Raw genomic sequence first — 12,244 nt, forward strand, 5'->3', positions numbered from 1 at the left:
AACGATATGACAAAATTGCACCTTGAGATTGATTTTGGAACAATTGACCCTCCCGCCCACCCACACCTCAAGATGCTATGGTTGCAAAGCAACAGAAGAACCATTGATGATGGTGATGATTCACATGTATAAAGGAGGTATTGTGGGTGGAGTTAATCGCTTACGGCCATACCACCCTGAACACGCCCGATCTCGTCCGATCTCGGAAGCTAAGCAGGGTCGGGCCTGGTTAGTACTTGAATGGGAGACCGCCTGGGAATACCAGGTGCTGTAAGCTTTTTAGACTTTTCTTTGCAGAGGGCGCTGTTGCTGCTGCTTCAGAGGAGACACCTCTTGGAAAGAGCAGGAAAGACTGTTCATCAAAGGAAAAAAGAATATGGAACCCTCACATCATCACTGAAAGGTGAAAGTGAGCATTCATCAGATTTGTTTCTAATCAAAACACTACTTTGTTCATGTTTTATTAACATATCATTTTCAAATTGTCTTATTTGGAGAGAGCGATGAGAGAGCAGGGAGTTTACTCTGCATCAGGGAAACAACTGGATATGAAACACTGACAATATTGCTGAAGGTCATTTTTGAAAATTGTAATGATTTTTTTCTTGCAACGATATGACAAAATTGCACCTTGAGATTGATTTTGGAACAATTGACCCTCCCGCCCACCCACACCTCAAGATGCTATGGTTGCAAAGCAACAGAAGAACCATTGATGATGGTGATGATTCACATGTATAAAGGAGGTATTGTGGGTGGAGTTAATCGCTTACGGCCATACCACCCTGAACACGCCCGATCTCGTCCGATCTCGGAAGCTAAGCAGGGTCGGGCCTGGTTAGTACTTGAATGGGAGACCGCCTGGGAATACCAGGTGCTGTAAGCTTTTTAGACTTTTCTTTGCAGAGGGCGCTGTTGCTGCTGCTTCAGAGGAGACACCTCTTGGAAAGAGCAGGAAAGACTGTTCATCAAAGGAAAAAAGAATATGGAACCCTCACATCATCACTGAAAGGTGAAAGTGAGCATTCATCAGATTTGTTTCTAATCAAAACACTACTTTATTCATGTTTTATTAACATATCATTTTCAAATTGTCTTATTTGGAGAGAGCGATGAGAGAGCAGGGAGTTTACTCTGCATCAGGGAAACAACTGGATATGAAACACTGACAATATTGCTGAAGGTCATTTTTGAAAATTGTAATGATTTTTTTCTTGCAACGATATGACAAAATTGCACCTTGAGATTGATTTTGGAACAATTGACCCTCCCGCCCACCCACACCTCAAGATGCTATGGTTGCAAAGCAACAGAAGAACCATTGATGATGGTGATGATTCACATGTATAAAGGAGGTATTGTGGGTGGAGTTAATCGCTTACGGCCATACCACCCTGAACACGCCCGATCTCGTCCGATCTCGGAAGCTAAGCAGGGTCGGGCCTGGTTAGTACTTGAATGGGAGACCGCCTGGGAATACCAGGTGCTGTAAGCTTTTTAGACTTTTCTTTGCAGAGGGCGCTGTTGCTGCTGCTTCAGAGGAGACACCTCTTGGAAAGAGCAGGAAAGACTGTTCATCAAAGGAAAAAAGAATATGGAACCCTCACATCATCACTGAAAGGTGAAAGTGAGCATTCATCAGATTTGTTTCTAATCAAAACACTACTTTATTCATGTTTTATTAACATATCATTTTCAAATTGTCTTATTTGGAGAGAGCGATGAGAGAGCAGGGAGTTTACTCTGCATCAGGGAAACAACTGGATATGAAACACTGACAATATTGCTGAAGGTCATTTTTGAAAATTGTAATGATTTTTTTCTTGCAACGATATGACAAAATTGCACCTTGAGATTGATTTTGGAACAATTGACCCTCCCGCCCACCCACACCTCAAGATGCTATGGTTGCAAAGCAACAGAAGAACCATTGATGATGGTGATGATTCACATGTATAAAGGAGGTATTGTGGGTGGAGTTAATCGCTTACGGCCATACCACCCTGAACACGCCCGATCTCGTCCGATCTCGGAAGCTAAGCAGGGTCGGGCCTGGTTAGTACTTGAATGGGAGACCGCCTGGGAATACCAGGTGCTGTAAGCTTTTTAGACTTTTCTTTGCAGAGGGCGCTGTTGCTGCTGCTTCAGAGGAGACACCTCTTGGAAAGAGCAGGAAAGACTGTTCATCAAAGGAAAAAAGAATATGGAACCCTCACATCATCACTGAAAGGTGAAAGTGAGCATTCATCAGATTTGTTTCTAATCAAAACACTACTTTATTCATGTTTTATTAACATATCATTTTCAAATTGTCTTATTTGGAGAGAGCGATGAGAGAGCAGGGAGTTTACTCTGCATCAGGGAAACAACTGGATATGAAACACTGACAATATTGCTGAAGGTCATTTTTGAAAATTGTAATGATTTTTTTCTTGCAACGATATGACAAAATTGCACCTTGAGATTGATTTTGGAACAATTGACCCTCCCGCCCACCCACACCTCAAGATGCTATGGTTGCAAAGCAACAGAAGAACCATTGATGATGGTGATGATTCACATGTATAAAGGAGGTATTGTGGGTGGAGTTAATCGCTTACGGCCATACCACCCTGAACACGCCCGATCTCGTCCGATCTCGGAAGCTAAGCAGGGTCGGGCCTGGTTAGTACTTGAATGGGAGACCGCCTGGGAATACCAGGTGCTGTAAGCTTTTTAGACTTTTCTTTGCAGAGGGCGCTGTTGCTGCTGCTTCAGAGGAGACACCTCTTGGAAAGAGCAGGAAAGACTGTTCATCAAAGGAAAAAAGAATATGGAACCCTCACATCATCACTGAAAGGTGAAAGTGAGCATTCATCAGATTTGTTTCTAATCAAAACACTACTTTATTCATGTTTTATTAACATATCATTTTCAAATTGTCTTATTTGGAGAGAGCGATGAGAGAGCAGGGAGTTTACTCTGCATCAGGGAAACAACTGGATATGAAACACTGACAATATTGCTGAAGGTCATTTTTGAAAATTGTAATGATTTTTTTCTTGCAACGATATGACAAAATTGCACCTTGAGATTGATTTTGGAACAATTGACCCTCCCGCCCACCCACACCTCAAGATGCTATGGTTGCAAAGCAACAGAAGAACCATTGATGATGGTGATGATTCACATGTATAAAGGAGGTATTGTGGGTGGAGTTAATCGCTTACGGCCATACCACCCTGAACACGCCCGATCTCGTCCGATCTCGGAAGCTAAGCAGGGTCGGGCCTGGTTAGTACTTGAATGGGAGACCGCCTGGGAATACCAGGTGCTGTAAGCTTTTTAGACTTTTCTTTGCAGAGGGCGCTGTTGCTGCTGCTTCAGAGGAGACACCTCTTGGAAAGAGCAGGAAAGACTGTTCATCAAAGGAAAAAAGAATATGGAACCCTCACATCATCACTGAAAGGTGAAAGTGAGCATTCATCAGATTTGTTTCTAATCAAAACACTACTTTATTCATGTTTTATTAACATATCATTTTCAAATTGTCTTATTTGGAGAGAGCGATGAGAGAGCAGGGAGTTTACTCTGCATCAGGGAAACAACTGGATATGAAACACTGACAATATTGCTGAAGGTCATTTTTGAAAATTGTAATGATTTTTTTCTTGCAACGATATGACAAAATTGCACCTTGAGATTGATTTTGGAACAATTGACCCTCCCGCCCACCCACACCTCAAGATGCTATGGTTGCAAAGCAACAGAAGAACCATTGATGATGGTGATGATTCACATGTATAAAGGAGGTATTGTGGGTGGAGTTAATCGCTTACGGCCATACCACCCTGAACACGCCCGATCTCGTCCGATCTCGGAAGCTAAGCAGGGTCGGGCCTGGTTAGTACTTGAATGGGAGACCGCCTGGGAATACCAGGTGCTGTAAGCTTTTTAGACTTTTCTTTGCAGAGGGCGCTGTTGCTGCTGCTTCAGAGGAGACACCTCTTGGAAAGAGCAGGAAAGACTGTTCATCAAAGGAAAAAAGAATATGGAACCCTCACATCATCACTGAAAGGTGAAAGTGAGCATTCATCAGATTTGTTTCTAATCAAAACACTACTTTATTCATGTTTTATTAACATATCATTTTCAAATTGTCTTATTTGGAGAGAGCGATGAGAGAGCAGGGAGTTTACTCTGCATCAGGGAAACAACTGGATATGAAACACTGACAATATTGCTGAAGGTCATTTTTGAAAATTGTAATGATTTTTTTCTTGCAACGATATGACAAAATTGCACCTTGAGATTGATTTTGGAACAATTGACCCTCCCGCCCACCCACACCTCAAGATGCTATGGTTGCAAAGCAACAGAAGAACCATTGATGATGGTGATGATTCACATGTATAAAGGAGGTATTGTGGGTGGAGTTAATCGCTTACGGCCATACCACCCTGAACACGCCCGATCTCGTCCGATCTCGGAAGCTAAGCAGGGTCGGGCCTGGTTAGTACTTGAATGGGAGACCGCCTGGGAATACCAGGTGCTGTAAGCTTTTTAGACTTTTCTTTGCAGAGGGCGCTGTTGCTGCTGCTTCAGAGGAGACACCTCTTGGAAAGAGCAGGAAAGACTGTTCATCAAAGGAAAAAAGAATATGGAACCCTCACATCATCACTGAAAGGTGAAAGTGAGCATTCATCAGATTTGTTTCTAATCAAAACACTACTTTATTCATGTTTTATTAACATATCATTTTCAAATTGTCTTATTTGGAGAGAGCGATGAGAGAGCAGGGAGTTTACTCTGCATCAGGGAAACAACTGGATATGAAACACTGACAATATTGCTGAAGGTCATTTTTGAAAATTGTAATGATTTTTTTCTTGCAACGATATGACAAAATTGCACCTTGAGATTGATTTTGGAACAATTGACCCTCCCGCCCACCCACACCTCAAGATGCTATGGTTGCAAAGCAACAGAAGAACCATTGATGATGGTGATGATTCACATGTATAAAGGAGGTATTGTGGGTGGAGTTAATCGCTTACGGCCATACCACCCTGAACACGCCCGATCTCGTCCGATCTCGGAAGCTAAGCAGGGTCGGGCCTGGTTAGTACTTGAATGGGAGACCGCCTGGGAATACCAGGTGCTGTAAGCTTTTTAGACTTTTCTTTGCAGAGGGCGCTGTTGCTGCTGCTTCAGAGGAGACACCTCTTGGAAAGAGCAGGAAAGACTGTTCATCAAAGGAAAAAAGAATATGGAACCCTCACATCATCACTGAAAGGTGAAAGTGAGCATTCATCAGATTTGTTTCTAATCAAAACACTACTTTATTCATGTTTTATTAACATATCATTTTCAAATTGTCTTATTTGGAGAGAGCGATGAGAGAGCAGGGAGTTTACTCTGCATCAGGGAAACAACTGGATATGAAACACTGACAATATTGCTGAAGGTCATTTTTGAAAATTGTAATGATTTTTTTCTTGCAACGATATGACAAAATTGCACCTTGAGATTGATTTTGGAACAATTGACCCTCCCGCCCACCCACACCTCAAGATGCTATGGTTGCAAAGCAACAGAAGAACCATTGATGATGGTGATGATTCACATGTATAAAGGAGGTATTGTGGGTGGAGTTAATCGCTTACGGCCATACCACCCTGAACACGCCTGATCTCGGAAGCTAAGCAGGGTCGGGCCTGGTTAGTACTTGAATGGGAGACCGCCTGGGAATACCAGGTGCTGTAAGCTTTTTAGACTTTTCTTTGCAGAGGGCGCTGTTGCTGCTGCTTCAGAGGAGACACCTCTTGGAAAGAGCAGGAAAGACTGTTCATCAAAGGAAAAAAGAATATGGAACCCTCACATCATCACTGAAAGGTGAAAGTGAGCATTCATCAGATTTGTTTCTAATCAAAACACTACTTTATTCATGTTTTATTAACATATCATTTTCAAATTGTCTTATTTGGAGAGAGCGATGAGAGAGCAGGGAGTTTACTCTGCATCAGGGAAACAACTGGATATGAAACACTGACAATATTGCTGAAGGTCATTTTTGAAAATTGTAATGATTTTTTTCTTGCAACGATATGACAAAATTGCACCTTGAGATTGATTTTGGAACAATTGACCCTCCCGCCCACCCACACCTCAAGATGCTATGGTTGCAAAGCAACAGAAGAACCATTGATGATGGTGATGATTCACATGTATAAAGGAGGTATTGTGGGTGGAGTTAATCGCTTACGGCCATACCACCCTGAACACGCCCGATCTCGTCCGATCTCGGAAGCTAAGCAGGGTCGGGCCTGGTTAGTACTTGAATGGGAGACCGCCTGGGAATACCAGGTGCTGTAAGCTTTTTAGACTTTTCTTTGCAGAGGGCGCTGTTGCTGCTGCTTCAGAGGAGACACCTCTTGGAAAGAGCAGGAAAGACTGTTCATCAAAGGAAAAAAGAATATGGAACCCTCACATCATCACTGAAAGGTGAAAGTGAGCATTCATCAGATTTGTTTCTAATCAAAACACTACTTTATTCATGTTTTATTAACATATCATTTTCAAATTGTCTTATTTGGAGAGAGCGATGAGAGAGCAGGGAGTTTACTCTGCATCAGGGAAACAACTGGATATGAAACACTGACAATATTGCTGAAGGTCATTTTTGAAAATTGTAATGATTTTTTTCTTGCAACGATATGACAAAATTGCACCTTGAGATTGATTTTGGAACAATTGACCCTCCCGCCCACCCACACCTCAAGATGCTATGGTTGCAAAGCAACAGAAGAACCATTGATGATGGTGATGATTCACATGTATAAAGGAGGTATTGTGGGTGGAGTTAATCGCTTACGGCCATACCACCCTGAACACGCCCGATCTCGTCCGATCTCGGAAGCTAAGCAGGGTCGGGCCTGGTTAGTACTTGAATGGGAGACCGCCTGGGAATACCAGGTGCTGTAAGCTTTTTAGACTTTTCTTTGCAGAGGGCGCTGTTGCTGCTGCTTCAGAGGAGACACCTCTTGGAAAGAGCAGGAAAGACTGTTCATCAAAGGAAAAAAGAATATGGAACCCTCACATCATCACTGAAAGGTGAAAGTGAGCATTCATCAGATTTGTTTCTAATCAAAACACTACTTTATTCATGTTTTATTAACATATCATTTTCAAATTGTCTTATTTGGAGAGAGCGATGAGAGAGCAGGGAGTTTACTCTGCATCAGGGAAACAACTGGATATGAAACACTGACAATATTGCTGAAGGTCATTTTTGAAAATTGTAATGATTTTTTTCTTGCAACGATATGACAAAATTGCACCTTGAGATTGATTTTGGAACAATTGACCCTCCCGCCCACCCACACCTCAAGATGCTATGGTTGCAAAGCAACAGAAGAACCATTGATGATGGTGATGATTCACATGTATAAAGGAGGTATTGTGGGTGGAGTTAATCGCTTACGGCCATACCACCCTGAACACGCCCGATCTCGTCCGATCTCGGAAGCTAAGCAGGGTCGGGCCTGGTTAGTACTTGAATGGGAGACCGCCTGGGAATACCAGGTGCTGTAAGCTTTTTAGACTTTTCTTTGCAGAGGGCGCTGTTGCTGCTGCTTCAGAGGAGACACCTCTTGGAAAGAGCAGGAAAGACTGTTCATCAAAGGAAAAAAGAATATGGAACCCTCACATCATCACTGAAAGGTGAAAGTGAGCATTCATCAGATTTGTTTCTAATCAAAACACTACTTTATTCATGTTTTATTAACATATCATTTTCAAATTGTCTTATTTGGAGAGAGCGATGAGAGAGCAGGGAGTTTACTCTGCATCAGGGAAACAACTGGATATGAAACACTGACAATATTGCTGAAGGTCATTTTTGAAAATTGTAATGATTTTTTTCTTGCAACGATATGACAAAATTGCACCTTGAGATTGATTTTGGAACAATTGACCCTCCCGCCCACCCACACCTCAAGATGCTATGGTTGCAAAGCAACAGAAGAACCATTGATGATGGTGATGATTCACATGTATAAAGGAGGTATTGTGGGTGGAGTTAATCGCTTACGGCCATACCACCCTGAACACGCCCGATCTCGTCCGATCTCGGAAGCTAAGCAGAGTCGGGCCTGGTTAGGACTTGAATGGGAGACCGCCTGGGAATACCAGGTGCTGTAAGCTTTTTAGACTTTTCTTTGCAGAGGGCGCTGTTGCTGCTGCTTCAGAGGAGACACCTCTTGGAAAGAGCAGGAAAGACTGTTCATCAAAGGAAAAAAGAATATGGAACCCTCACATCATCACTGAAAGGTGAGAGTGAGCATTCATCAGATTTGTTTCTAATCAAAACACTACTTTATTCATGTTTTATTAACATATCATTTTCAAATTGTCTTATTTGGAGAGAGCGATGAGAGAGCAGGGAGTTTACTCTGCATCAGGGAAACAACTGGATATGAAACACTGACAATATTGCTGAAGGTCATTTTTGAAAATTGTAATGATTTTTTTCTTGCAACGATATGACAAAATTGCACCTTGAGATTGATTTTGGAACAATTGACCCTCCCGCCCACCCACACCTCAAGATGCTATGGTTGCAAAGCAACAGAAGAACCATTGATGATGGTGATGATTCACATGTATAAAGGAGGTATTGTGGGTGGAGTTAATCGCTTACGGCCATACCACCCTGAACACGCCCGATCTCGTCCGATCTCGGAAGCTAAGCAGGGTCGGGCCTGGTTAGTACTTGAATGGGAGACCGCCTGGGAATACCAGGTGCTGTAAGCTTTTTAGACTTTTCTTTGCAGAGGGCGCTGTTGCTGCTGCTTCAGAGGAGACACCTCTTGGAAAGAGCAGGAAAGACTGTTCATCAAAGGAAAAAAGAATATGGAACCCTCACATCATCACTGAAAGGTGAGAGTGAGCATTCATCAGATTTGTTTCTAATCAAAACACTACTTTATTCATGTTTTATTAACATATCATTTTCAAATTGTCTTATTTGGAGAGAGCGATGAGAGAGCAGGGAGTTTACTCTGCATCAGGGAAACAACTGGATATGAAACACTGACAATATTGCTGAAGGTCATTTTTGAAAATTGTAATGATTTTTTTCTTGCAACGATATGACAAAATTGCACCTTGAGATTGATTGTGGAACAATTGACCCTCCCGCCCACCCACACCTCAAGATGCTATGGTTGCAAAGCAACAGAAGAACCATTGATGATGGTGATGATTCACATGTATAAAGGAGGTATTGTGGGTGGAGTTAATCGCTTACGGCCATACCACCCTGAACACGCCCTTGAACGCACCACGGAGTGACGACATCAACCAGCGACCCGGAAGCAAGCCACCACGGGTGGCTGCGGAGGAACTATTTTTCTTTTTTTTTCTCTCTCTCTTTTCCAGCTTTTCTTGTTCTCTCTCTACATTCCCTATTTTTCTACCTCATATATGTAAATCCAACCGGACATTAGTGTTGTGATTGTCTTGTTGTGTGTATGTGTGTGTCCCCCGCGGCAGTGACGCACTGTGAGGGGGAATCGTAGCCTGCTAGGAAGTGCTCCCGAGACAATGGCAGAGACAAGCACGGAGCGGCGGAGTTTAACCGCTGACACCCACGGAGGTGACAGCGGTGGAGAGACGGAGCTGACGCAGGGTAAGTGCTGCAAAAAAAATGAGAGGAACGACAGGGAGCAGACAGTGATGGTGGAGATGGAGGGCGAGGACACGGCTATGGAGCTGATGCGTTGCGTACGCGAGCTGTGTGGAGGGCTACTGGCGTGCAGACAGATAACCGAAAAAAAATATGAAATGACGATGAGCCATCCGAAAGGAAAGGACAGGCTCATGGAAGGATTTAAGATTGGGGAGAATCGGGTGCACGTCAGAGAGCTAATAAATGACGAGCTAGTAGTGTCTTTCATGAATCTGCCATTTTATATTGAGGACAGGGAGATACTGGCAAAGCTACAACTCTGGGGAGTATCAGCAGTATCTCCCATTAAAAGAAGGATGTGGCCAGGGACAAATGTAGCTGATGGGACAAGGTTCCTGAAAGTAAAATTTAATAATGAAATACAATCACTGCCGTATTCCGCTAGATTTGACACAGCGCTGGGAGCTGAGTACTTCAGGGTGCTGCATGATAAGCAGGTGAAGGTGTGCAGGTTGTGCATTAAACCAGGGCACATAATGAGAGAGTGCCCTGAATTTCACTGCAACAGATGTGGAGTGCAGGGTCATTATGCAAGGGAATGCACGCAGGGGAAGAAGAGATGTGATCTATGCCAGAACCTTATGAGTGAATGCAGATGCAATAAGAGTGAGGCAGAAGACGACACAAATGAGAGTGGACAAGAAAGTGAGAGCGGAGGCAGTGAGGAGGGGGAGGCAGAGTATATGGAAAGTGAGGAGGAGGGAGTCAGAAAAGAAATGGAGGAGACAGAGAAAGAGGATGCAGGCAAGCAGGAAGGAGAGAGGCCGACAGAGGAGACGGAAGGCGGAAAGAAAGATGGAGCGAACCGGAAGGAAAGGAAGGAGAGAACGAAAGGAAACAACGAGGAGGAGGATGCGGGAAGGAGGAGAGGAGCGCTGGCGCGTGAGGTGAGGACAGAAGGGACGGCAGACAGGAGGAGTGACGGGGTGGAGAAGAAAGGTCCCAAAACGAAGGAGACGAGAGGGCCAGAGAAGGGGGCGACTGTCGAAAGACAAGACGGAAAGGAGGAAGCAGGCCCGGGGAGAACGCGACGAGAGGATGACACAGGAAGGACGGAGAATGCACTGAGTGGAGCTAAGCCCACAGAGACTGCAGAGGAGACTACCACACCACAGACGGTAGGATCCGAAACAGACATGGATATAGAGGAACAAATGAAACAACTAAGAAAAAGACAGAATACTAAGAGGCATACGAGGAATAATAAGAAAAGTAAAACTAAGGAAATAACAAAATGAAAGTAAAAATAATAATAATGTTAACAATAATTTCAATAAATGCAAGGGGGCTAAAGAACAAAAACAAAAGACATCAGATATATGGGAAGAGTAATTATGACATAATATGCTTACAGGAAACACACTGGAATGAGAGATGTATGAAAGAGGTGGAGGATGAATGGAGGGGAGAAGTATTTGCAAATAATGGAGATGGGAATGCGAGGGGTGTAGCAATATTAACAAAAAAAGGAGTGATAGGGAATGTGAGAAGGTGTGAAGATGAGGGAGATGGGAGGATGATAGGGATCAAATTTGAATATAAGAATGAGGAAATGAAGCTGGTAAATGTGTATATGCCGAATGAGGAGAAAGAAAGAAAGGTGATGATTGAAAAGATGGGAACGATGTGTGATGACAACTGCATGATTGTGGGGGACTTCAATGTGTGGTGTGAGAAACTGGACGTGTCAACAAACATGCACTTTAAAAATGACACAACAAGAGAGGTATTAAAAAAATTAAAAAGTATGAAAGGACTGAGTGACGTATGGAGAGAAAGAAATCCAGAGAGGAGAGCGTTCTCAAGAACACAACTGGTAAAAGGGGAATTAAAACAGAGTAGGATAGATTTAGTATTAAGCACAAAAAGCATAGCAGAAAGGATAAAAGAAATAGAATATAGAACCACAACGTATAGTGATCATAAGGAGTTAAAATTTACAATAGGGGGGGGGACAAAGAGAAGAGGAGGGGGACTGTGGTGCATGAATGGGGAGTTGCTGAGAGATGAAAAATATAAAAAAGAAGTGAGAGAATACATAAGGTGGGAGAAGGATGACAGGATGTATGAGGAAGATATAGGGAGGTGGTGGGAAGGGGTAAAAGAGGGAGTACGGACCATGAGCATAAAACACAGTAGGAAGAGGGGGAAAACACAGAGAGAGAAGGAAAAAAAGTTAAAAGAGGAGTTGAGAGAAGAGGAAAAGAAAGCTGAGGAGGATGGCAAGTATGATTTGGGGGAATATATAAAGAAGAAAGATGAACTGAAAGAGATAGAACAGGGAAAGTGCAAGGGAGCAATAATTAGAAGTAAGGCAAGAGATGTAGTAGAGGGGGAAAAATGTACAGGTTATTTCTTAGGGCTAGAGAAGGTAAGGCAAAAGAATAATTATTTTGAGCAAGTGGAGGGAAAGAGAGGGGAAAGAATAACTGACTTTGTAGGGATAGTGGAAAGAGTAGGAGAATTCTATAGGGAGTTATTTAAGAAAGAAGAAGTAGATGAGGAGAGTAGCAG

At 43.0% G+C, this 12,244-nt stretch overlaps 14 non-coding genes and 1 pseudogene across 14 annotated transcripts; all 15 read left to right on the forward strand.

The window, feature by feature from the left end:
- The first annotated feature begins 158 nt into the window (after positions 1 to 158).
- LOC138407897 (5S ribosomal RNA) lies at positions 159 to 277 on the forward strand. Its single transcript, XR_011241215.1, has one exon. It is a non-coding gene; the product is annotated as a 5S ribosomal RNA (ribosomal RNA).
- Positions 278 to 767: 490 nt separating this feature from the next.
- On the forward strand, positions 768 to 886 carry LOC138407898 (5S ribosomal RNA). Its single transcript, XR_011241216.1, has one exon. It is a non-coding gene; the product is annotated as a 5S ribosomal RNA (ribosomal RNA).
- A 490-nt stretch (positions 887 to 1,376) lies between these two features.
- LOC138407899 (5S ribosomal RNA) lies at positions 1,377 to 1,495 on the forward strand. Its single transcript, XR_011241217.1, has one exon. It is a non-coding gene; the product is annotated as a 5S ribosomal RNA (ribosomal RNA).
- Positions 1,496 to 1,985: 490 nt separating this feature from the next.
- On the forward strand, positions 1,986 to 2,104 carry LOC138407901 (5S ribosomal RNA). The gene has a single exon (XR_011241219.1). It is a non-coding gene; the product is annotated as a 5S ribosomal RNA (ribosomal RNA).
- A 490-nt stretch (positions 2,105 to 2,594) lies between these two features.
- On the forward strand, positions 2,595 to 2,713 carry LOC138407902 (5S ribosomal RNA). Its single transcript, XR_011241220.1, has one exon. It is a non-coding gene; the product is annotated as a 5S ribosomal RNA (ribosomal RNA).
- A 490-nt stretch (positions 2,714 to 3,203) lies between these two features.
- LOC138407903 (5S ribosomal RNA) lies at positions 3,204 to 3,322 on the forward strand. Its single transcript, XR_011241221.1, has one exon. It is a non-coding gene; the product is annotated as a 5S ribosomal RNA (ribosomal RNA).
- A 490-nt stretch (positions 3,323 to 3,812) lies between these two features.
- On the forward strand, positions 3,813 to 3,931 carry LOC138407904 (5S ribosomal RNA). The gene has a single exon (XR_011241222.1). It is a non-coding gene; the product is annotated as a 5S ribosomal RNA (ribosomal RNA).
- Positions 3,932 to 4,421: 490 nt separating this feature from the next.
- On the forward strand, positions 4,422 to 4,540 carry LOC138407905 (5S ribosomal RNA). The gene has a single exon (XR_011241223.1). It is a non-coding gene; the product is annotated as a 5S ribosomal RNA (ribosomal RNA).
- A 490-nt stretch (positions 4,541 to 5,030) lies between these two features.
- LOC138407906 (5S ribosomal RNA) lies at positions 5,031 to 5,149 on the forward strand. Its single transcript, XR_011241224.1, has one exon. It is a non-coding gene; the product is annotated as a 5S ribosomal RNA (ribosomal RNA).
- A 490-nt stretch (positions 5,150 to 5,639) lies between these two features.
- LOC138409669 (5S ribosomal RNA) lies at positions 5,640 to 5,748 on the forward strand (annotated as a pseudogene).
- A 490-nt stretch (positions 5,749 to 6,238) lies between these two features.
- LOC138407907 (5S ribosomal RNA) lies at positions 6,239 to 6,357 on the forward strand. Its single transcript, XR_011241225.1, has one exon. It is a non-coding gene; the product is annotated as a 5S ribosomal RNA (ribosomal RNA).
- A 490-nt stretch (positions 6,358 to 6,847) lies between these two features.
- On the forward strand, positions 6,848 to 6,966 carry LOC138407908 (5S ribosomal RNA). Its single transcript, XR_011241226.1, has one exon. It is a non-coding gene; the product is annotated as a 5S ribosomal RNA (ribosomal RNA).
- Positions 6,967 to 7,456: 490 nt separating this feature from the next.
- LOC138407909 (5S ribosomal RNA) lies at positions 7,457 to 7,575 on the forward strand. Its single transcript, XR_011241227.1, has one exon. It is a non-coding gene; the product is annotated as a 5S ribosomal RNA (ribosomal RNA).
- A 490-nt stretch (positions 7,576 to 8,065) lies between these two features.
- LOC138409279 (5S ribosomal RNA) lies at positions 8,066 to 8,184 on the forward strand. Its single transcript, XR_011242599.1, has one exon. It is a non-coding gene; the product is annotated as a 5S ribosomal RNA (ribosomal RNA).
- A 490-nt stretch (positions 8,185 to 8,674) lies between these two features.
- LOC138407910 (5S ribosomal RNA) lies at positions 8,675 to 8,793 on the forward strand. Its single transcript, XR_011241228.1, has one exon. It is a non-coding gene; the product is annotated as a 5S ribosomal RNA (ribosomal RNA).
- The last annotated feature ends 3,451 nt before the right edge of the window (positions 8,794 to 12,244 follow it).

The sequence above is a fragment of the Paralichthys olivaceus genome, chromosome 5 (assembly GCF_024713975.1).
Source record: "Paralichthys olivaceus isolate ysfri-2021 chromosome 5, ASM2471397v2, whole genome shotgun sequence".
NCBI lineage: Eukaryota > Metazoa > Chordata > Actinopteri > Pleuronectiformes > Paralichthyidae > Paralichthys > Paralichthys olivaceus.